At 43.5% G+C, this 24,176-nt stretch overlaps 1 protein-coding gene across 1 annotated transcript in view; it reads left to right on the forward strand.

The window, feature by feature from the left end:
• Window positions 1–24,176, forward strand: part of LOC126100704 (rabphilin-3A) — a 1,079,132-nt gene that overhangs the window by 87,380 nt on the left and 967,576 nt on the right. The window contains exon 2 of the mRNA XM_049911320.1: window positions 8,006–8,065. The gene's annotated coding sequence lies outside the window, so the exon portion shown is untranslated. The remainder of the gene's footprint in view (window positions 1–8,005; window positions 8,066–24,176) is intronic.

Here is a 24,176-nt window from a genome sequence, read left to right on the forward strand (position 1 = left end):
GTAATTTTGTTCCTTCTGCCTGTTCTTTCATCCTTTTTGGCGTTTAGGTCCCCACTTGAGGTTTAACCTCCACTTCAACATTTTCTGTTTTTAGAGTGAGCTATTTGGGGAAGCACTCCCTCTCTAGGTGTGGACTCCTCTCCCCCCTTCCGCCCTCTGTCCCATCTCTGCTGCAGCCCCCTTCCACCCGGCTAGGTCAACAGCATGTGTAGCCAGTCCGTGTGGTGGGGCTGTTATGTACCCATATGGCTGAGCCCTCTGACAACACAGGGATCACACTACTGATACATGAGTTGTTCCCTAACCATATACGCTAAGTACTGGTTGCTTGTCTTCTTGGAGCATCAGAACTCGCAGCAATGGCAACTCTGCCAGGCAGCCCTTGCTGTGCCTGGGTGGCGCCCATGGGGAGAGCCCCTGGTCGGAGTGGGTGGTATAAGGACGGATGCTTGGCACATGAAGTGTATCAAGCTGCAAAAATCTGGCCATTCTCACCGGCCGTCTCTTCGAATGGTGAAGGATCATTGAATGCTGCTTCGTATGACCTGGCAACTTTCCTTCACTGGCTACGCCATGGGAGGAAGGCCAGTCTCACCACCTTGGGATGAAACAATTTCCCCTTTACCACGTCTGTACTAGGACGGATGGGGACACATTCACTGCCACAAAGACTTTGCTTTTTGTGGAAAATATCGACTACAAATTTGCTGAAGTGCAGTCTCCTAGTAAGATGCGTTTGGGTTCCCTGTCGATCAAAGCTTCTTCTGGTACCCAATCCGCAGCCTTTGTACCTGTCATCCTCTTGGCAATGTCCCACTGTCTGTTAGTCCTCACCAATTTCTGAATATGGCCCAGGGAGTGACTTTTCATATGGACCTCATCGTGAAAACTGATAACTGTAGGCTAATCTGGAGCAGCGTGGCGTTTATTTTCGACATGTGCAGGAGGGTCGCAAAGACGACTGCACTGACACTGGCGCCTTCGTTCTCGCTATTGAGGGCAATGCCCTCCCATAGAAGATCAAGGTTATGTGCTACAGATGTGACGTGAAGCCATACATCCCTCCACCTATGTGGTTCTTTCGGTGCTTGCGTTTTGGGTATATATCTCCCCACTGTACGGCGGACCCTCTGTTTGGAATAGAAGATCCAAGAATACAAGTCCGTGGATCGCCTGAGACTCCCCAAAATTATGAGACACTCCATCCAGTGTCACTATCTTCACCTTTTACCTCTGTTACTCCATATCCTCCTCCTACCTCTTCCTAACAACAGCTCTGTCCCATTCTCCCCTCCCCCTCCCAAGCAGTTCCCATGACCTCCCATCTGGGAGCTGCACTCCATCTCCAGCCGAAGAAGTGCTCCCCTTCTTTGGTAACTGCTGGTTGTTTGGGCTCCCTCCTGGGACCCCTCTCCCCAGCATCTCTCAGGCCAGAAGACTCCTGCCACCACTCGGCCATGAGACACACCATCTGTGTGCCCCAAGTTCGCCCACAGTCTTTGGGTTCCAGATCTTGTAGATGCCTGTACTTCCTCTGTGCCCTGCCCTCGACCATCTGTGAGAGAAGAAGCAGAAACATAAATCCCAAGACAAAGCCCCCTCCCCCACCAGTGTCCCTTGGAGGTGCCATCTCCCTCCTCTCCACTTGATTCTGACATCTTACTTATGTATGTCACCCCATCCTTGTCAGTGACGACTACTGACTGAGTAACATGACTTCTAACTTGGACTTTTGTCACATGATCACCCAGTGGAATTGAAACTGATACTATCGTCACCTATTGGAAAGGAAACGTCTCCTCCTATGCTGTTTTCTGACTTGCTCTCCAAGAAACGCATTTCCTTGATGACCACTCTCCAACATTTCGTGGTTATTAGGTTTTCTGTCAGAACGGTGCCAGCCCAGGGTAGCATGTTGTGGGGTCTGCTCTTTGGTTCGCTCTGATGTCATTAGCGACTGGATCCCCCTATGTACCTATATGGAAGCAGTTGTGGATCAAGTACAACTGGCAATCACCAATTGCCTCCAGGTAGGCCACTTCCTTACGTTGCACTGTCCACCGTAATCCAGCACTGCCAGCCACGTTTCTCCTCCTTGAGTATTTCCGTGCCAATCACCCACTGTGGGGGAAAGTCACTTCAACAGAGAGGGGTCTTCTAATTTACTGACTTATTACAGACCTCCCCTACCCACCTCAGTCCACACATGGCACCTTTACTGAAACTGATCTCACAGTCTCCTCCCCTGCCCTCATGGCTTCCCTACATTGCTCATCCAACAGTGACATTTGTGACAGTGATCACTTTCTGGTGATTTTATCGTCCCCCTGCTGCCACCAGGCAGACAGGCCCCCACGTTGGGCATTCCACAGTGCCAATTGGCCTTTATATATGTCTTCTTTGCACTTTGACACCTTTCTCTCGAATTCGATCGATGCAGTCATGCAAGGCGTCTCTGCCACTATTCTTCACTCTGCTGGAACTCCTTTTTCCCTATCCACAGGTCCCTCTTGTCGTCAACTGGTACTGTGGTGGACCAAAGATGTCAAATTGCTGTCCAGGACCGACGACGGGCGCTGGAGTGATTTGAACGACACGCTTCATAGACCATCCTCCTACCTTCTAAGCGTCTCTGTGCTAAGGCTTATTAATAAGTGGAGCCATAGCCTTCTGGGCCGCCAGTGACTATCTACTGTCCAGGGTCGTAACCTCAAAGTTGCTCTGTGCACTGATCCATTGGTCCTCACAGAACACCTTGTGACACACTTTGCGACAGCATCGGCGTCCTCTTTGTGTCCTGCTACTTTCCTCCAGCAGAAACGCAGAGTTGACCCGCCCCCCCCCCCCTCCTATGTTTCATCCCACACAATGCTGAATCCTATAATCAACCCTTCACTGAATGGGAGTTCTTGCAGGCTCTTACCTCTTCAGGAGACACGGCTCCAGGTCCAGATTCTGTCCACAACCAAATTATCCAATACTTGAACGTTCCCCAGAGGCAGCATCTCCTCAGGGGCTTGAACCACATGGGTGCTTCGCTGTCGCAATGGCGAGACAGTCTAGTTATTCCCATCCTTAAGCCCAGGAAGAACCCAACGTCTCTCGACAGCTACCGCCCAATTATCCTGACGAATGCACTTTCTAAACTGCTCAAGAGGATGGTTAGCTTCAGATTATATCCAGGACTCGAATCTTGGGGCCTTTTGTTCCAGTATCAGTGTGGTTTCCGGGCAGGACGATCTGCAACTGAGCATTTACTCAGATTGGAAACAGCCATCTGACAGGGGCTTACTCACTGCTGGCACCTTGTCACGGTCTTCTTTGACCTACATAAGGCATGCAACATGGCTTGGCGCCATTACATTTTAGTTACCATCCACGACTGGGCCTTCTGTTATACCCTTCTGACTTTTAACCACGAGTTCTTATCTCACCGACTCTTCTGGGTTCGAGATCGCACTTCACTCAACGCCCCTCAGATTCAGGGGAACGGTATCCCTCAGGGCTCTGTGCTGAGTGTCACACTCTTCCTCACTGCCACAAATGGGCTTGTGACCTCTGTTTGCTCTCTGGTTAACCCACCATTTTACATCGACGATTTTTGCATCTGGTGCAGTTTCCACTCAGTAGCATCTGCTGAGCGCCGGCTCCAAGGTGCCATCCGACAGGCCTCTGCTTAGGCCACCTGCCTTGGCTTCCTGCCCTCAAAAACGCGGCTTATGAATTTTTGTCATCGACCCACATTACGCCCCAATCCAGAACTTTATTTAGACGATCAGCTCTTCGATGTTGTAGCACAGTCCCGTTTCTTGGGCCTTATTTTTGATAACAAGTTGACATGGCTGCCCCACATTCGCCACCTAATTACTACATGTATACGGGAGCTTAATGCTCTCTGCCACCTGGTCCATACATCTAGGGGTGCAGACTTTACCACTCTTCTCCATCTTTACCATGCTCTGCTCTTGTCCAGAGTAGATTATGGTAGTCGGGTTTATGCCTTAGCAGCTCCCTTCACGGGAAACCGTTTGACCTGGATCACCATTACGGTGTGCGTGTGACTGATACCTTTTGCACTAGTCCCATTGATATTCCCCTCACAGAAGTGGAGATTCCCCCTATACACCTAGAACAGAGCCAACTGCTGGTTTCTTGTGTAATTGCCAATCGCCAATTCCCTGACCATCCCTTGTATCCTGTGTTCTTTGCCAACGAAGGATGTCTACCTCCTGACAGCCGCCCACACGCAGGATTGCTAGTTGGCATGCGTCTCACTTCCCTCTGTCGAGATCTCAATCTCCACTCTCTGGAATGCACCCCATGTCTTTTCTCCCATAACCCCCCCCCCCCCAGACCACTGTTTAAGGACGATCTATTCCATGGTCCTAAGATCTCTGTCGCCAGCTCCTCTCGAAAGGATTCCACTTTTTTATGCTGTCTCCGCATTGGTCATAAAGGGCTCACTCATTGTTTCCTTCTACTTAACGACCTACGCCCACAATGTGGTTGTGGATCCAGACTGACGGTGTTGCACAAGTTGGTGGAATGTCCCCTTCAAGCCAAGTATAGACTTCCCGATTCCTTAAATTTAATATTAGCAAACGATTCACGGATGGTTGAATCGATTCTCAGTTTCCTCTGTGAATGTGGTTTCTATTTGCAGAAATAAGGTTCTACTTTAGTCTCGGAGAAGGAGCAGGTTGGTTGTGGTTGGGACCTCTTTTCCAGTATTTTCAGTCTGGGACTCCATGACCACTCCCCCATAGACAGATCACCCCTTTCTCCAATCTTTCGATTTGGTCTCAACTTTTATGCCTTTTACTCTGTGTGTTTTAACTTCATTATTTTGTAACTTGACTCCCCTGACTGGATTCGTCCACATTTACCGGGCTATATTTCTTCTGTGACTAACTTCGGAGTCGCGTGACTGCTGACCTCGCAGTTTGGTCCCATAACCCCTCTCAATTAATTAATCAATCAATGATTTCTGATGACTACAAAGTTGTAATTGAAGCTGACAAAAGACCACCTGCAGAACATGAACATCGATTTAATGCACCTCAGATAAAATAAGTCCCCATTGTAACTGAGGGCAATGAAAACACAAGCAGTGACATAATTGTACAACGATGAAAAAGATTACAACGCACTGCAGAGATACGCCGTTCATATGATGCCCTCATATATCAATTAGTATTTCTGCATGGAGAGGACGGATATCATTTTAATGTGAAGCAAATCCAACATGGAACAGGCGCAGAAACAAACAAAAAAGTCTGCGCTTACTGCTTAAGGATCACAGACAATGAATATAGAATCACATTCTCAACACTCGCTGTTTATTCCAACAGCTCCTGGTAGAGATGTAAGTAAAAATAGAAGCGGACGGATGCTTTACATTACACTCAATCAGAAGAAACTATGCGCGGAAGAATACACCTACCTTCCAGCGCAGTCGGAAATTACGGATGCCTTTATGACATTGTAACAATGGTAATGTTACCCTCATAATATATAGAAAATCCGAGACACATCTGCGAATGTACTCAAGACGCCATGACCTACATAAAAACATTTATAAAATTTATAGGCCCTGATGTCGTCATAACATTCACATGCAACTCGTCGTGGTCAGAAATCAAAGAACAACTAAGGTACAGATAACCCACCACGCATCGACACGACATAATAGCCCAAGTTTTCCAACACAAACAAATGAGATGTATTGAAGTTATCACAAAATAACACATCTTTGAAACAGTTAGGTGCTGGATGTACACAACTGAATGGCAGAAACGAGGAATGTCTCAATAACACGACAGAATTCTTCACTCGGATTTCGACAAAATCATCCAGGCTGAATTTCCCACTCCACAAGAGCCGGACCCGTACGACACAGTGGCAGAAAACATGACTCACGGACCATGCGGACCATTAAAACCCAATTCACCAGTTATGAGTGATGGAAAAAGTACAAAAAAACACACAAATCCATAATTGGATGACATATAGACCAAATTTGATGGCTACCGGAATAAAGAAAACGATCACCCTAAATCGGTGGCTTCACAGCAAAACTAGGAATATGAGGCAGTGGCGAACTGGAAATACGAGTAGATAATCAATGTGTAGTACCACATAACACACAACTTTACAGTGTTCCAGTCTCACTTAAAGATAGAATACCGCAGTTCAGTGAAGTCCATTGAATACGACCGTAAGTATGTGAACAAAGGCAGTGCCATGGCAGTACATCAAATAGCCATAGACAGCAAACAACAAAACAGAAACGATGAGATCCTCAGATAGTAAATGGGAAGATACGTCAACAGTAACGAAGCTGCGTGCCGGATTTTCGGCTATCCCACATGCGAATGGGGACCAACTGTGCAACATCTAGTATTACATTTGGACAATGGAGAGATAGTACACTCCACAAAACACCGCCAGAAAAACTGTAAGCGAACCACCTCAGTACACAACATTAACAGTTTTTTTTTTACCAATGAATAAACAGGGAATATACAAAGTTATCATGGAGTGGATCATCAACAACACTGGCGGAATTATTTGGATGCACCAGGCGGCACCGGGAAAACGCTTCTACAACATCTATCACTGACAGAAAGACATGTCAAACAACACATTGCACCTGCGCTGGCATCATCCGTCATTGCAGCCACACTTATGGAAGGAGGACGAACTGCCAATTCCGCCCTACAGCTGCATCTACATTTACATCTACATCCATACTCCGCAAGCCACCTGACGGTGTGTGGCGGAGGGTACTTTGAGTACCTCTATCGGTTCTCCCTACCGTTGAATATAGACGATGAACAATGCCTGGTATGTAAAATCTCAAGAGCATCTGGACGGAGTGAACTTCTAAGGCAATCTAAAATTATCTTCTGGTACGAATGCACAATGGCACATAAAAAATCACACGAAGCCATGGACAGAACATTACAAGACTTGCGAGGGAACTCTGAAGTGATGGGAGGAGTTCTACTCATACTCTCAGGGGATTTTCGACTAACACTGCCAGTTATCCCCTAGTCAACACCGGCAGACGAGATAAACACACGAAAAAAAAAAATCACGTCTCTGGCCACACATACAAAAACTGTGACTAACATAAAATATGAGAGTTGAACTATCGAAAGACGAAACAACACATTTTGCTCAACAACTTTTACAAATAGGCAAAGGCACATATCCTACTGGCCATACGACCGGTCTCATTAAACTCAGCATTGATTTGTGCAACATAGCCACTACCAAAGGCGAACTCATCGACCAAATTTATCCAACCGTTGTTCGCCATTATACCAATCGGGACTGGCTATTTGAAAAAGCAATTTGTCAATTAAAGATAATATTTTCGGCCATATCAACTTTAATATTCAAAAGAAAGTCCCGGTGAAGAGAGAATATAGAAATCGATCGACACGATAGTAAACGTTGAAGAAACCCTGAACTTCACTACAGAATTCTAAGCTCTTTGCAAGTACCAGAAGTGATATCACACTGCCTTCAACCTAAAATTAGATCTCTGATCATACTACTCAGAAATCTGAACTTACCAAAACTAAGTAACGGAAAAAGGATGATCGTCAAACAGCTATCGAATAACATCACTGATGCCATGACTGGAAAGTACAAACTACACAAGTATTTACCCCCAGAAAGCTACCGACATCTAATGAACTGCCATTTCAATTTAAAAGACTGCAATTTCCAGTCAGATTAGCGTACAGTTTTACAGTTAACTAAGCGAAGGTAGAAAACTTTAAATTATGCGGCATCAAACTCGAAGACTCCCGATTCTCCCATCGTCAACTATATGTAACTTGCTTTCGAGCAGGAAATTCGAAAATTTGTACGTACGCATGCTGGATAACAAAATGAAGAATATTGTTTGTAAACAAGGTCTGTAAATAGTTAGAATATGTTTTCAATAAAAAATTTTACCCTTTAGGCTTTAAAGTTTATCCTTTTATTCCAGCTACCACACAACATCATATCAACTCCCTGAGAGAAGCCGGTTACCGCAGCTAGTTAATAAGTAAGTATTGTGTGTATGTCAAGTGTTCATATTATTTTTCCACCTCGTGTGTGTACTAAATGAGTTGTATATGACAAAAAATTAGCCAATTGAAACCATAAGGTCTATGAGAGAATTCGTTATCATGTGCGACACTTTATTCATAAATGGCCGTCTTGATCGCACATTATTGTATAATTCATAATAATCGCTTTCGGCTAACTACTTTTATGAGATACTGTTTAAAAGAGCATTAGCTTCTTAAAGATATACTTCATAGACCCGAAAAAGGAAGCTCCATGAACATCTTAATGAAAACACGAATGTACACACATTTAGCGAAAAATCGAACGAACAAAGAGAACTCACGAACAAAAAGTATACTCAAAATTTTGAATAAACTCGTATTGGTAATAGGCAGTTCAGAATAAAAGCCGATCCTGAATTTCAGATACGCTTTTAATCGATTTTCACAAAGACAAAACTATAGTAACGAATAATATCTTTGACATATAAATCGATGTTGTATGAAGCTTGCAAAAACAGCTCATAACTGAAAACTGATATTTTAAATCTTATAACGTAAGTAAAAATCATACATACATTGACAAAAATTACATTTACTATACAATAGCTTCATTGTATCTAGGTACTGCAGTTAATCGAAACCGGTACCAGTAAATGAACTGTAAAAAATATAAGAAAATAGCTCTGGTAGATTAGTGTTACAGCAGTGACTACGTTCACATGCAATACGGAGACGTAAATCGAATTTCGGAAACCGGTTTCGCTGTCATGTTTACATGTTTAAGATCCAAAGCGAATTCCCTAGCCCAGTTAAATATGGCGTCTGGAAAACAACTGTTCCAGTGTTATTTTTTTCTCTTAAATAGTAGAGGTAGACAGCTTCACGCTCAGTCTAATATTTCTGATTCTCCTACATCGCACAATAGGTCAAGTCACTCAGTGTACATAAACAGAATATTTTGGAAACAAGACTTAACACTACAACCCAAGCACGTCTTAAGAGCGGGTGTGTCTCTACATATGAGGGAAAATCAATTGTGGAAGGGGAAAATCGGCAACTAGAAACGAATTTCTAGAATCGGTTTTGAACTGTTTACATGACCGATCAGAAACCGTATTGTGAAAGCGTTTTATGATATCCAGTTTTGGAAGCCCCATATAAACAAAGTGAGTATGCGTTTTATGTAATTTGTTGAGACTGAAGAACAGTTTACACAGAAGATATTCAAGATTCATATCCGTTTAATGTAACTGTCATCGTCAGCTTTAATTACCTCAGCAAATGTCAAATACCAGTTTCTGTAGCTCTAAAGCTGCAATGATACCTTCAGATATAAAAAAACATGGATAGTCTGACTTTTTGATTTATACCTAACTGAGGATCTCGTAATTTTACACTGAAGCGCCAAAGAAACTGATAAATCAGCCTAATATCGTGTTGGGTCCACGCGAGCACGCAGAAGTGCCACAACATGACGTGGCAGGGACTCGACTAATGTCTGAAGTCGTGTTGGAGGGAAATGACATCATCTTGGATCCTGCAGGACTGTCCATAAATCCGTAAGAGCACGAAGGGATGGAGATCTCTTCTGAACAGCACGTTGCAAAGCATCCCAGATATGCTCAATAATGTCCATGTCTGGGACATTGATGGCCAGCGGAAGTGTTTAAACTCAGAAGAGTGTTCTTGGAGCCACTGTGTAGCAATTCTGGACGTGTGGGGTGTAGCATTATCCTGCTGGAATTGCCCGAGAACGTCGGAATGCACAATGGGCATGAATGGATGCATGTGATCAGACAGGACGCTTACGTACGTGTCACCTGTCACAATCTTATCTAGACGTATGAAGGGTCCCATGTCACTCCAACTACGTACGTCCCACACCATTACAGAGCTTCCACACTTGCAGAGTCCGTATGCTCGATACATTCTGAAACGAGACTCGTCTGACCAGAAAACATGTTTCCAGTCAACAATAGTCCAACGTCGGTGTTGAAGGGCGCAGGCGAGGCTTAAAACTTTGTGTCTTGCAGTCATCAAGGGTACGTAAGTGGGCCTTCGGCTCCGAAAGCTCAAATCGATGATATTGAATGGTGCGCACGCGGACAGTTGTTGATGGACCAGCATCGAAATCGGCAGCAATTTGCGAAAGTGTTCCACTTCTGTCACGTTAAACTATTCTCTCCAGTCGTCGGTGATCCCGTTCTTGCATGATCTTCTTCCGGCCGCAGTGATGTCGGAGATTTGATATTTTACCGGATTCCTGATATTCACGGTACACTTGTGAAATGGTCATACGAGAAAATGCCCACTTCATCGGTACCTCGCTGTAGCTGTTTCCTATCGCTCGTGCGCCGACTGTAACTGCACGTTCAAACTCACTTAAATCTTGATAACCTGCCATTCTAGCAGCCGTAACCGTTCTAACAACTGCGCCCGACACTTGTTGCCTTATATAGACGCCGTATTCTGCCTGTTCACGTATCTGTGTATTTGAATACGCATGCCTAGACCAGTTTCTTTGGTGCTTCAGTGTAGAATGGTTTGAAGTTCTCAGCGCTATTGAAAAACATGCCCTTATTTGCCGAGGGCACCGCGATAAACCTCTGTGCTCATAATAAGGGAGAAAAATTGGGGGAAAAGGGACAAGAGGGGAGGAAGGAGGGAAGCACTCTACAAGTGAAGACCTTAAGGCACTCGCAGGAATTGGCTGGCAGCGAGTGCTATCGTTCTGAGACGCCTGCTGAAAGCAGATGAAACGAGAGCGGGGCCTGGTGCCTCCATTGTGTGGGCGGGCGGTAAGTGCAGCAGCTGGCGTTCTGTTCTGTTCTGTCCTGCTGACAATAGAGGCGCCAAGCGCGGCGCCGCGTACACACCTGTTGCAGCCTGCGGCGCGCGTCACCACCCACGCCAATCCGACAGACAGACGCCGCCCCTCCGCACCCCCACCACCGACACAATATTGATCTCACAGCACTGTAGTCAGGAAAAAGCTCGGAACGGAAAACGGAAACTGGAGTAGCGTAGCTACAGTATGCATGCAGCATTCAGTCAACATTTTGTTTTTCAAGACACCGACTTTAACACCATCAGCTGCATGTTTACTACTTTCATTTTTCGTACTGAACATTTCTTGCTTTATATCGATATATACAGCGCGATTACGTGATGATGTTACAGATTTTCAGAGATAGAGATGACGGATAGCGGTAAATGTATCAATTTGAGGTAAGGGACAATCGTCTGGGAACTACCAAGTCGAAAGGTATAAGCGAAAATCGTTCTGATATTGACAGTGGAATACACTATGGTAACAAAAGGTCAATATATATATATATATATATATATATATATATATATATATATATATATATAAACAAAGATGATGTGACTTACCAAACGAAAGCGCTGGCACGTCGATAGACATACAAACAAACACAAACATACACACAAAATTCTAGCTTTCGCAACCAGCGGTTGCTTCGTCAGGAAAGAGGGAAGGAGAGGGAAAGACGAAAGGATGTGGGTTTTAAGGGAGAGGGTATGGAGTCATTCCAATTCCGGGAGCGGAAAGACTTACCTTAGGGGCAAAAAAGGACGGGTATACACTCGCACACACACACACATATCCATCCACACATATACAGACACAAGCAGACATATACAGAGGTAACTGTAACTCTGTAACTCTGTATATGTCTGCTTGTGTTTGTATATGTGTGGATGGATATGTGTGTGTGCGCGAGTGTATACCCGTCGTTTTTGCCCCCTAAGGTAAGTCTTTCCGCTCTCGGGATTGGAATGACTCCTTACCCTCTCCCTTAAAACCCACATCCTTTCGTCTTTCCCTCTCCTTCCCTCTTTCCTGACGAAGCAACCGCTGGTTACGAAAGCTAGAATTTTGTGTGTATGTTTGTGTTTGTTTGTGTGTCTATCGACGTGCCAGCGCTTTCGTTTGGTAAGTCACATCATCTTTGTTTTTAGATATATTTTTCCCACGTGGAATGTTTCCCTCTCTATATATATATATATATATATATATATATATATATATATATATATATGTGTGTGTGTGTGTGTGTGTGTGTATGTATGTATGTGTATCTGTTTCCGACGTGATTATGGCCGCACGACGGGAATAAACAGATGTTGAACGCTCAATGGCAGATGGAGCTAGACGAATGGAACATTCCATTTCGAAAATCGTTATGGAATTGAATATTCCGAGATCCACAGTGTCAACAGAGTGCCAAGAATACCAAATTTCACACTTTATCGCTCACCAAAGACCGTGCAGCTGTGGCGTTTGCGGTAAGTTGTCACTGCTAACAGACAAGCAGTACTGAGTGAAATGACGCCAGAAATCAATGTGGGACGTACTAAGAATGTATCTGTTAGGACAGAGCGGCAGAATTTGGCGTTAATGAGCAATGGCAGCAAACGATCGATGCGAGTGACTTTTCCAAGAGCACGACATCGCCTGCAGCGCGTTTTCTGGGCTCGTGACTATATCGGTTGGACCCTAGGCGACTGGGTAACCGCGGCCTAGTCGGATGAGTCCCGATTTCAATTGGTAAGAGCTGATGGTACGGTTCGAGCGTGGACCCAAATTGTCAACAAGGCAAGCTGTTGGTGACTCCGTATTGGTGTGGGCCCTGTTTACGTAGTATGGACTGGGCCTTCAGGTTGAACTGAATCGATCATTTCCTGGAAATGCGTATGTTCAGCTAGTTGAAGACCATTTATAATCATTCATGGACTTTATGTTCCCGAACAACTATGTACTTTTTGTGGATGACAGTCCTCTATGTCACTGGGCCACAATTGTTGTGGACGATTCGAGCGAATTGGACATAATCGATAGGTCAGTACGCGCACAAAATACTGCACAGGTAATGCACTTATGGACGGCTATAAAGGCAACATGGCTCAGTATCTCCGGGGGGAGGGGGGGGGGGGCTTCCAGCTTGTTCATTCCATGCCACGCCGGGCAAAAGGAGATCCGACATGATATTAGGAGGTATCCCATGAGTTTTGTCTCCTCAGTGAACATGTACCGGTACTGTTGAACAACCGTTGTAAAAATAGCAGCTTGTGAAACTTGTGCAGGTAAATCGAATTCATTGTTACCGTAGTGTTGCCAAAATTTTCGGTGTTACTAGTCAATCAACAGGGCAAATTTTTTATGGTATTGGGGAGTATTCAGAGGGAATTCCGTACGGCATGATCGGGGTTCGGAGGTTGGGGTCCTTAGTCTGACCAAAGGCACAACTTGAGTACGTTATCGCTTGTATCTTTCGACTCCGTCTTTTCTGGACTACGGCCTCTTTTCACAAATTCATACATTTTCCCTTCCTATCATCCTTGTAAGTTTATAACAAGATTTCCGAATAACCTTAAACATATACGAAACATGTGAGCTTCCAAAATAACATAAAAAAGTATTGCAGTGCTAATACTAAAAAATGACATCTGCAGCCAGCTGCAAAGAATATATGACCATCACTTTGATAACACACGCCTCTAAGATCTTGACCTCCCTAATTCTAAGGTGGATCAAAAGCAGGGTAGGTGCAATGATGGCAGATGACCAGTTCGGCTTTAGAAGAGGTTCTGGTATACGGAAAGTAATTCTTGAATGAAGACCAAGGAAGACTCTAGACACGTATATTTTGTTCGTCGATATTGGAAAAAGATTTAACAGCGTAGACTGGCGACAGTTTCATGAGATGCATAGAGAGAGAGAGAGAGAGAGAGAGAGAGAGAGAGAAGGAGAGAGAGTGCTATGAAGTGTAAGGACAGAAGAGTAGTGAGAGACAGTAATGGAGAACAAGTGGCTGTGATGTGGGGAACATCAAGAAGAAGCCACTGCTAAGCGGAATGTTCGACAGGGCTCTTCTCCCCCGTCTTGTTCAGTGTATACATTCACTAGGAAATAGACGAAGTGAGGGAGAAACCAAGAGCTATGGGAGGAATTGAAATTATTGGTAAGGGAACAGAAATGCGGAGATTTGCTGATGACATCGCACTGTTAGTTGAAGATGCGGAACACTTAGAAGCGATGATGGCCCATATGCACCCTCAGCTGTCCCCATGACATAACAATTAAGTGTGGTGAACCAAAAGCTTTATTGGTGACTAGCTGGGGTAACCTGCTTCGCTTGAGTGTCCACAATTACAATGACGACTTCATCTATCTGAGGTGCATTTTATCAACGTTCGTGTTCTACAGGCGGTCTTTTGTCGGCTGGAATAATAACTTTACGGTCATCAGAAATCGTTCGGTCTAGTGCTGTTTTCAATATGTGAATCAGTTGATTGTATTTACATAAGATGCTCTGTATATATTGGACTACTTCTCGTCTCAGTCCATTAATATTTGTGCAACACTGATCGCTTTCTGTTTCTTCATTCCGGTTAAATATACTTGCAGAAGTTTATGGTCTTCGCTGGTAGTGGTAGTGATAGTAATGATCTCATGTTATGATAACTTTGTCCTTGGATGGAAAAAAAACATAATCCATCTCATCCCTGCTGGTGTTGTTCGAAGTGACACCGAAAGAAGGCATTTGGAACTCTTATGGTTTGAAGGAAATATTTTGATTCTGGAGTTTCCCCGTTCATATAATGTAAAAATTCGTGTGGAGATGCTTCCAGTCGTGGTAATCGAATTTTTCCTGCTGTTTCTCTACTGAATTTTTTCGCGTTGAAAAACTGGCAGATGTCATCCATTTTCCGATGACGACCGTGATTGTGTTTGTTATATTCTTCACTACTCACACTTCACTGTTTGCATTTATTCATTCACCGCACTACTTTTTGGCAATTCTTGATTCTTCAATCTGTTTATTCCATTGTTCTTCCGCTTCTCACGGTGCTCATTCCATTTCGTTGTGAACTGAAACGTAATGCGCTCTCTTTCGTTTTTCCGCTGTTCCGTTTGTTTTCGCCTTTTTGCGTTTGGACATTGTCTAAAATATCACTCAAATCAACTTCTTATTAACAAGTAGACCAAGTACACTTCACCCAATTTTCACACCTTATTTCCGATCTATATTCATTCACTGTACCACTTTGAATACTCACAATTCACTATTTTATTGATTCGTCCCTTCGTCACTGATAAGAAACTGATGTTCGAACCCACGACGGGTCTCGCTTTTTATGCACCTACAAACGGGTAGCCCCACCAATGCCGAATTCCGGAATGTGCAGAAAAAGCTTCGAATGGTCCACAGTGAGCTGGGATGTTCCGGGATGTTCCCGAACATTCTGGAATCTTCCCGAATGCTACAGATTATTGTCAAACATTCGTAAACATCGAGGATCAATTGTGGAACATTCAGGAATATTCTGCAATGTTATGGAATGCTCTAGAATACTCTCGAATGTTTTGGAACGGACTCGAACACTCTCGAATATTCTGGAATATTCTTGAAATTTCTAGAGGGCGAAACTTTACAGCCCTTATAACTTCAAAAGCACGCCCTTCATTTGAAAACGGGAAACTCCTTCATGAATGGGGTATAGAGGGCTACCACACCATTTATCTTCCTTGATAATATCGGAACTCGTATCTGAGTTTTACCGGAACGCACGTTCTGCACTTACTTTTATAAAAGATATTGATTAGACAAAACACCGTAGCCCCTGAGCGTCTGGAGACAGTCGCGTAATTTGCCTACCTATGAAATGAAATTATATCAGAGATATGGAAGGATGTTGCAAGCCAGATCCACCACGCAAAAGCTGATTTTAGCGAGAGAGGAACCATTTTCACATCCAGCAGCAAAGACGAACTTGTCAAGAAAGTGAGTTCTGTACCAAAGTGAAAAGTGGACACTCGGAGAAACAGAAAAACGCAAAATAGTAGCCTTTGGAACGTGGTACAACCGCCGAATGCTCAAGAGTTCCTGGGTAGACAGGGTGTTAAATGAAGAGGTACTCCATACAGTAGATGATGAAGAGAAGACGTGTCTCTTGAAGCTTATCCAACAGAGAAGGGTCGGTCATCTGATGAGACACGATGGTATCACTAAAAATGTCACTGAAGAGGTAGTAGAAGGCAAGGACTCAAGAGACACTAGAATACGTCAGTCAGGTCAATGGAGAACATCAGCTGCACCAGGCAGACCGCGCTCAAGAGCAAGGCTGAAGACGCAAGAGTATGGCGATCCGCTGCTAACCAAGCCGATGGTAGAACACTTAAGAAGAAGATATCCATTTTCATTAGCCCTTGAGGATAAAAAATAAAAGTGCACGATCAACGTTAGTTCGTTCTTTCACCTGAAATGATAACGTCACAGTAACTACGTCGTCTTAAAGGTAATGTCGTGACGCCCAATACTCATTGTTACAGTCCAGGTTTGGTAACTCGAAGTACAAAGGACCTCAGAAAAAAGTGAAAATAACTGATAGTTAGGTTTAACGAATGTGTGACTCCTTTTCTACTTCCTGACCTTTTTAGGTCTGTCAAGCAAGGAGAATTCGGGAAGAAAGGAATAATCGCAAATATTTGTACAGTGACAGGGGAGAGTGTCATGACCAACATACTACAAAATTCCACTGGTACGGCGTGAGTATGAGAATGGGTGGGGCGAGGGGTGTTTAAAGGTCACTTATTTATATTTTTCTTGAATCATTCTAAAACCGCGGACTCTTGAGATAATTTTCCCAGCATAAATTAAATTGCGATACACAAAAAAAAGGAAATACTTCTTTTTTTCTCCAGGATAAGAAGTTCTCGCGCATTAGTAAAAATAGTGGTTTAATTGTATAAAATTAATGTTTATTGGTTTGCTTTTTGAGAGGTTCCGCCTTGAGCAAAACACAATTTTTCCTTTTTTCCCAGATATGTTTCGCTGAAATTTCAGCGTCGTCAGTGAGCTTTTTTTTATTATCTTTATAAAAAAACAGGAAAAATTCTCTTTACTGCTTGTACACTTCTACATTTGAATTTTTAAGACAGTAGTAATATATTTGAAAAACAACAAAGTTTTATCTATATTTCTCGTTCCATGTGTGGTTTATCTGCAACCATATAGAACATGACATAGAATAGTTCAAAATTTTGCGATTGGGGATGTGATGGTTATGCCTACCATTAACTAATTCTATGTGGAAGTTGATTAATGATTATTATTAAATTAGCTAGAGTGCCCGGCTTCTCTCAGGAAGTTGAAATGAAATTGTGTGGTAGCTGTTATAAAAAGACGAACTTCAAGGTATAAGAGGTAAAAAATTACTTATTCAAAACATATTCTAACTACTTACAATACATGTTTATAAACAACTTTTTTCAGTTTGTTATCTAGAGTATATACGCATAAAGTTTTCGAATTTCGTACTGGAGAGTAAGCCACGTATAGCTGACCGAGAGAGAAGCCGGAGTTTTTGAGGTTGATGGCGCAGTGTTTAGAAGTTTATCCCTGAGCTTTGCTAATTGTAAAACTGTACGCTATTTGATAGGAAATTGCAGTCTTTTAAACTAGAATGGCAGTTCATTAGACATCATTAGTATTCTGGGGATTAATAGTGTGTGTCGTTTGTTATTTCCAGTCATAAGTTAGATTTTCATAACGTTACTCGATAGCTGTTTGACGATCATCCTTTTTCTAGTGCATAGTTCTGATGAGTTGAAATTTATGAGTAGTGTGATCGGATATACAATTTTAAGTCGGAATCTGTGGAATATCATTCCTGGTACTTGCAAAGAGTTTAGAAAATCTGTAGAGAAATTTTTATCGTCATGTCGATTGATTTGTATTCTCTCTCTAAACCGGAAATTTTTTTTAATACTAAAGCTGATATAGTCGACAGTATTATTTTTTGTTGTCAAAATTACTTTTTCAACGAGCCTGTCGGTATTGGTATAGTTGTGAACAATGTTTGGATAAATTTGGTCGATCAGTTCGTAGTGGCTATGTTGCATAAATCAGTGTTGAGTTTAATGAGGCTGGTCGTCTCATCTGTACGAAATATACCTTAGCCTGTTTGTAAAAGTCGTTGAGCAAAATGTGCTGTTCATTCGTGTTTCGATAGTTCAAGTCTCATATTTTTTGTTAGTCGCAGTGGTCAGAGAAGAATTTTTTTTTTTTTTTTTTAAGCCTGCACTGATCTCGTCTGCTGGTGTAGTCTTGGGGACATATCGAAGTGTTAATCTAAAATCTCCTGTAGAGCTCTTCCCATCGCTTCAGCGTTCCCTCGAAAGTCTTGTAATGTTCTGTCGATGACTTCGAGTGATTTTCCAAGTGCCATTGCACATTCGTCCCAGACGACAATTTTAGCTTTCTTTAGAAGTTCACTCCGTCCAGATGCTCTTGAGATTTTACATAACGGGAATTTCTCTTCGGCTATATTCAAAGGTAGTTGCAGGGCGGAATGTGCAGTTCATCCTGCTGCAATGTCGGATGATGCCAGTCCAAGTGCGTAGTGCTCTTTAGCACGCATTAGATTTATTTATTATTTAGCACGCAGTAGATTTATTAGAAATATTTTTCCTGTGCCGTCTGGTGCGTCCAAGTAAATAATTTCGGCAGTGTTGTTGTCGATCCAGTCCATGATAACATTGTAAATTTCCTATTGTTTGTCATTGAGGAGTGGTTTTTTGTGAGCAATGTATTGTAGTATTTCGTTCATGTAGCTTTTTTCCTTTGTAATTTCGATGTTTAACATACTGACAGCACCTTTTCGTGGAGCCCGCACCCCAAGTTGTACTAAGATTTGGTTGTTTATTGGTAAACATTTATCTTCTAGGCGAATGAATGTTTCATTGAAGATGTCGTCGTTGAACTCGATGGTCAGTTCAATATGAGCTTGTCAGATGTGGTGCTGTGTGTCATCACTCACACTCTTTTCGAAGGACTTCCGTAGCTGTTTTGGATTCGATGGGTTACGTGTTGCTGGAATTAAGGCGAATAAGTCTCTCATTTGTTCAGCTGAGGCTGTGAGTGAGGCTTCTTGTGGCGTTCATTCACATTGGTTGTCGTCCTCCAGTAGTCCTAAGCGTTGGCATGCTTCTCTGTACGTCTGGCATAGGTAATCGTAAAGACTCTGGAGATCTGTGAAATTTGTTGGTCCCCGTATTTCGTGCTGCGACATCCGGAAATAGGAACATTCTGCGTTGTCCGGATGTACGGTGTATAATTGGCCTAGTGCGCCAGTTTTCATGATTCCTGGATGATCTTCTTCTGGAACTCCTTTCTTTCGTCGCTGAAAGATTTTTCTTGTTGTGTTCCACATATGATAGGTAGGGACTTCGACGGATAGTAATGTTTTCGCTAATGGTTCCGTTTGGCACAGGTGGTAAAAAATTGGAAATGTTGTGTACTGGGGTGGTTCGCTAGAATTTTTGCTGGCGGGGTCTTTTGTGAAGTACACTCTCTGTCCTTTCTCCAAATGTTGCACAGTTGGTCCGTGTTCGTGTATGGGAAAGCCGAAAATCCCCACGCTGCTTCGTTACTGTTGACTCTTCCCATTTGGTACACGAGGATGTCACCGCTTCTCTTTTGTTACTCACTGCCTTTGGATATTTGACATCTGCTACGCACTGTCTTTGTTCACATATATTTGCTGGATTTCATTGAATTGCAGTATTCTACGTTTATGTTAGCTTTGTAAAAGTGCGTTTTATATGGTACTCCCCTTTTACTACCTGTTTCCAGTTCGTCGCTGCCTTGAATTCGTAGTTTTGCTGTGAAACCACCGTTTTTGGGTGATCGTCTTCTGTTTTTGGAGTAGCCATCAAATCCGGTTTGTGTGTCGTCCAAGTGTGGCTTTGAGTGGTTTTCTTGTATATTTTCAACCAGTCGTTCATGGTGAATTGGGGTTTAATGGCCCGCATGGCGCGTGAATCATGGTTTTTGCTACTATTTCATACAGTTCCGTATCTTCTTGTGGATTGGGAAATTCAGCTTGGATAATTTTGTCGATATCCGTGTGGTGAATCTGTAGTGTAGCCTTATGAGATTGTGTGAGTGAGGTAGTGCTCGCTTCTGACATTCGGCTGTGGTTGCCATTCTGCTGTGTACATCCAGCATCTAACGTTTCCAAAGATGTGGTACTTTGTGATGACTTTAATAAATCTCATTTGTCTGTGTCGGAAACTCGAGCTATTATGTCGTGTCGATGTCCGTATCTCAGTAGTTGTTTGATTTCTGGCCACGGCGAGCTACATGTTGATGTTATGAAAGGGCCAGGTCGCCCATATTTTATTACGTAGGTCATGGCACCTTGAGTGTATTCGTGGATGTGTCTCATACTTCCTATGAACTGGGTGTTTCAAAAATGACCGGTATATTTGAAACGGCAATAAAAACTAAACGAGCAGCGATATAAATACACCGTTTGTTGCAATATGCTTGGGACAACAGTACATTTTCAGGTGGACAAACTTTCGAAATTACAGTAGTTACAATTTTCAACAACAGATGGCGCTGCAAGTGATGTGAACGATACAGAACACAACGCAGTCTGTGGGTGCGCCATTCTGTACGTCGTCTTTCTGCTGTAAGCGTGTGCTGTTCACAACGTGCAAGTGTGCTGTAGACAACATGGTTTATTCCTTAGAACAGAGGATTTTTCTGGTGTTGGAATTCCACCGCCTAGAACACAGTGTTGTTGCAACAAGACGAAGTTTTCAACGGAGGTTTAATGTAACCGAAGGACCGAAAAGCGATACAATAAAGGATCTGTTTGAAAAATTTCAACGGACTGGGAACGTGACGGATGAACGTGCTGGAAAGGTAGGGCGACCGCGTATGGCAACCACAGAGGGCAACGCGCAGCTAGTGCAGCAGGTGATCCAACAGCGACCTCGGGTTTCCGTTCGCCGTGTTGCAGCTGCGGTCCAAATGACGCCAACGTCCACGTATCGTCTCATGCGCCAGAGTTTACACCTCTATCCATACAAAATTCAAACGCGGCAACCCCTCAGCGCCGCTACCATTGCTGCACGAGAGACATTCGCTAACGATATAGTGCACAGGATTGATGATGGCGATATGCATGTGGGCAGCATTTGGTTTACTGACGAAGCTTATTTTTACCTGGACGGCTTCGTCAATAAACAGAACTGGCGCATATGGGGAACCGAAAAGCCCCATGTTGCAGTCCCATCGTCCCTGCATCCTCAAAAAGTACTGATCTGGGCCGCCATTTATTCCAAAGGAATCATTGGTCCATTTTTCAGATCCGAAACGATTACTCCATCACGCTATCTGGACATTCTTCGTGAATTTGTGGCGGTACAAACTGCCTTAGACGACACTGCGAACACCTCGTGGTTTATGCAAGATGGTGCCCGGCCACATCGCACGGCCGACGTCTTTAATTTCCTGCATGAATATTTCGATGATTGTGTGATTGCTTTGGGCTATCCGAAACATACAGGAGGCGGCGTGGATTGGCCTCCCTATTCGCCAGACATGAACCCCTGTGACTTCTTTCTGTGGGGACACTTGAAAGACCAGGTGTACCGCCAGAATCCAGAAACAATTGAACAGCTGAAGCAGTACATCGCATCTGCATGTGAAGCCATTCCGCCAGACACGTTGTCAAAGGTTTCGGGTAATTTCATTCAGAGACTACGCCATATTATTGCTACGCATGGTGGATATGTGGAAAATATCGTACTATAGAGTTTCCCAGACCGCAGCGCCATCTGTTGTTGAAAATTGTAACTACTGTAATTTCGAAAGTTTGTCTGCCTGAAAATGTGCTGTTGTCCCAAGCATATTGCAACAAACGGTGTATTTCTATCGCTGCTCGTTTAGTTTTTATTGCCGTTTCAAATATACCGGTCATTTTTTAAACACCCTGTATGATGACGGTAAGATTACCATTTTTCTAGCGTCGTCAATGTTTCCGCCATATACAGCTGCGTCTCGAAGGTGGATGTATTCTTCCGGCCGTGCGGAGTGGCCTCACGGTTTGAGGCCCCATGCACGGATTACGTGGACCTTCCCGCCGGAGGTTCGAGTACTCCCTCGGACATGGGTGTGTGTGTTGTTCTAACCATACGTAGTTGAAGCAGTGTGTAAGTCTAGGGTCCGATGACCTCAGCAGTTTGGTCTCTTAGGAATTCACACATATTTGAACATTTTTGTATTCTTCCGTGCGTAGTTTCTTCTCATTCACTCTTATGTAAAGCATCCATTCCGCTTCTGTTTTTGCATACTTTTCTACCTGGAATTGTTGGGATAAACGGCGAGTGCTGAGAATGTGATTGTATGTTTCATTGTCTTTGATCATTAAGTGGTAGGCATAGATCTCCTGTTAGGTGACTTTTTTGTTTCTTTCTATGCCTGTTTCGGGTCGAATTTGTTTCACTTGGAGATAATATCCGTCTTCTCTGTGCAGGAATATTAATGGATATTGGAGGGCATCATGTGGACGGTGTGTTTTTGCAAAGAATTGTGGTCCTTCTTTTCTTCGTCTTGAGTTTTCATTATCGACAGTAACAATTTATGTTGTCTCGCCACAATCCTTTGTAATGCTCGACGGTCTCTGTCAGTTAATTTAGGCTTTCGTTCACTAATTCTCTTCGCGGCTGATGCCTTACTATGTTTAGTGTGTGCCGTCATTGCCGTGGACACTGTAGTTCGTGAAACGTTAAACAATTTAGCCGTTTTCGTCACAGATGTTCCCGATAGCGGCGTACCAACGGGTTGCCCATTTTTTAAGTCCGAGAGATCATACGTTTCACCAATCACTTTGTCCCAGAACAAAGAGTATAAACACTGAAAGGTACCACGCCCGGGTTCCCGGGTTCGATTCCCGGTGGGGTCAGGGATTTTCTCTGCCTCGTGATGACTGGGTGTTACGTGATGCCCTTAGGTTAGTTAGGTTTAAGTAGTTCTAAGTTCTAGGGGACTGATGACCATAGATGTTTAGTCCCATAGTGCTCAGAGCCATTTGAACCATTTGAACTGAAAGGTAACCACTTAGACTTTGCAAGTCAACTGTGCACTGTAGTCGCGTTGCAGTATTCAAATGTACTCAGCTGTGCCAACGTCTAACAAGATGTACCCTACAACATGGTGTTCATATTATGTTGTTCACCCTCTTTATATAACACTGCCTAATTAGAAAGGCTGATGAGATATAAGACAGGTCCCAATAGCCTAATCACGCCGGGCTAAGCAAGAGCAAAAATACATAAAATCGTCCCAGACATATATATTGAACGCTTGGTGTGCAAGTATATGCTTATGTGCGTAAAAGAAGGGTTTCAATGACTTGCTCAATACGTGCATGATACCTAATGCGCTGTGCGCGTAGAACGTTAAAATTGTCATGTCTCAGTAAATTATTGTCGCTGTTTCTCATCATCTTTAGTGATGTCCAAAACGACAGCTGAGGCAGGAAACAAGGCAAGTCAATGTGACCACAAATAAGAAACAAATTCTGCAGAGGCGTAGGTGTGTGTTTCAGACACCATGGAGTGAGTAGGTGAATGTAGGGGTAGGCGCTATAAGGATTGAAGTTGTCACAACTTTCGTAGTGATTTAAATCAGTTTTCTTTCAACTTACTCTAACCATACAATCATAGTAGTGATTTCCCGCCTGTCACAAAAATTTAACTTAATCGTTCGGTTATCGCTGTGAAATTAAGAGAGGAGCAAATGAGGAAAGCAATACCTTATGCTTCCTCTACCCAAAAACTCATTTAGAGGTCCCTTAAACCTTGTTCGTGATATCTGCTTGGTCTCGTGTCTCTTGTACCTTCGTTGGTTGAAGTAGGGTGGCGATTAGCGTATCCGCAGTGCGTTAGATTTCCGAGGTTAGCATTGACAGCGGTGATGGATGAATGCCGAGGCGGCCCATATGGCCGGGTGCTGACTATCAGATCAGGTTCACCTGCGGTCGATTAGGTTTCACTGAGAGCAGCTCTGGAAACCCTTACTCCGCCATGTTCTCAAACGGTATACCATAGCTCCGAGCTCGCAGTCTGTTTGTAGCAGAATCCTAGAATATGTTCTTAGTTCAAATATTACGACCCACCTGAAGCAAAATAATTTTTTCCGTGGAAGTCAGGAGGAATCCCGGGAACATTGCTTATGTGAAACTGAACTCGCATTAGTAACAAGTAATGTACTAGGTAGA

This window comes from Schistocerca cancellata, chromosome 9 (assembly GCF_023864275.1).
Source record: "Schistocerca cancellata isolate TAMUIC-IGC-003103 chromosome 9, iqSchCanc2.1, whole genome shotgun sequence".
Classification (NCBI taxonomy): domain Eukaryota; kingdom Metazoa; phylum Arthropoda; class Insecta; order Orthoptera; family Acrididae; genus Schistocerca; species Schistocerca cancellata.